We start from the raw sequence: 1891 nt of genomic DNA on the forward strand, positions 1-1891 counted from the left end.
ATCTATCTATCTATCTATCTATCTATCTATCTATCTATCTATCTATCTATCTATCTATCTATCTATCTATCTATCTATCATCATCATCATCATCATCATCATCATTAAAAATATGACATTCTTTTATTAATACCATCTAATTGTATATTATTTTAAAGGGTGTATGTGTACCAAAATGGTACAAAAACAATCAACTGAAAATTTACTCAGGTTTTAGCAGTAACTAACATTTGCGTGTTTGTTGCAAAACGTAAACATGAAAAAGAAAAAGAAAACTGAAATTTTTTTAACCTGTAGATGTCAGTGTTGTTTAGATAGTTTTTTCTGCCTAATACACCACTAATGAGTAAATTCCTCATAACAGTATTATACCTGACCTTGAATTAATATTTGTTTGTTTTTTTAGTTATTTGATCAGCTTAATTCACCAAAGGTATTTTTCTAACACTAATTAAACCTCGTGTTTACAATTTCACAGCACTTGACAAAAACTGAAAGCCTTCCTGTAAATTTTGTCTTTTATTGAATCTGATTGAATTTTTTATGTTCTGTTACATTTGACGTGTTGCTGAATAGTATATAAATATATATTTTTTGGTCGATCAGCAGGTTTCAGTGAGATGATTGCAAATTACTGAGCCTCTCCGGAAGTTAGTTAACCAGTAAAACAGCCTCCAGTCAGTCACTGATCCATTTCACTGACAGTGGTGCTGGTGCCTCTGCAGTTGTTATGGTAACAGATGAGAGTTACCAGCATCTCTAATGCTCTATGGGTCACTTGCAGGCATGCACGCAGGCACACACTGCAGCTAATTGCAGGGGGAACTAGCTACAAGATCACATTCCCATTATGAGCAAGACTTACTTCCTTGGGGAAACGGTCACATCTCATTTAGATCAAGAAGTGATATTAAAGTGTGTAATGGGCTGGTCTATCTTTTGTGGAGGGCTAAATGCATCATAAACAGATCAGTGGAGGATAGTGTGCTGCTTGTTCTTGAAGAAACTTTACTTTTTGAAAAAAAAAAACTAAATGCAACCTCATTTAATGGAGTTACATTGTGCAGAACAGATCTGTTGTAACACATTTCCAAAAGCGGCAACAGTTGGGAAACACCTCTGTTTATTCACATGGATTTGTATTTAACCTCTGAGCCACATGGGTTCTGAGATCCAGACATTTTTTTGTGTGACTGAGCAACCCTCCTTGATGTAATTCATTTTTACATTGTGTTTGTTTACTTTAATGATCAATGTGAAATACATGAACCTGTGGGTGGTGAGACTCCGTCCAATATCCTCAGATCAGATTACTGACAGATTTTAGATTTTGTGCACAGATCTGGGGCTGAATTTTGAAAACATCCTAACTTGTGACCATTTTTTTCTTTATTATATCATCCTCTGTCCAGGAAGGACATTTGTAAATAATGAAGCAAACTTATTTAAAGTTAAAGCTATTATACATTGAGATGAAGTAAATAGGAAGTCACCCCTCTTCCACCAACTCTATCATTATTTTGATTTAAAAAAATAAATGCAAAGATCATCCTAGATTTTTGTTAAATCTGCTCATATTACACCTTGTAGACTAAAACACGAGGAGTACTGAATGTAACATTTGCAAAGCTCTGAAGTAAATAATAAACGATAAATGCACTTGTTCTGTTGGAGAGTTTAACTCCATCTCAACTAGGAGTTTTAAAAAGTGAAACAAAATTTCTGACAGAGGAGTGAAAAGAATTATCAGAAGAGTTGTCCAAGAGCCAAGGACCACTTGTGGAGAGCTTCAGAAAGACCTGGAATTAGCAGGTACGATTGTTTCAAAGAAAACAATAAGTAATGCACTGAACCACCATGGCCTGTATGCACGTTCACCACGCAAGACTCC

This window comes from Austrofundulus limnaeus, unplaced genomic scaffold (genome assembly GCF_001266775.1).
Source record: "Austrofundulus limnaeus strain Quisiro unplaced genomic scaffold, Austrofundulus_limnaeus-1.0 Scaffold28, whole genome shotgun sequence".
Lineage (NCBI taxonomy): Eukaryota > Metazoa > Chordata > Actinopteri > Cyprinodontiformes > Rivulidae > Austrofundulus > Austrofundulus limnaeus.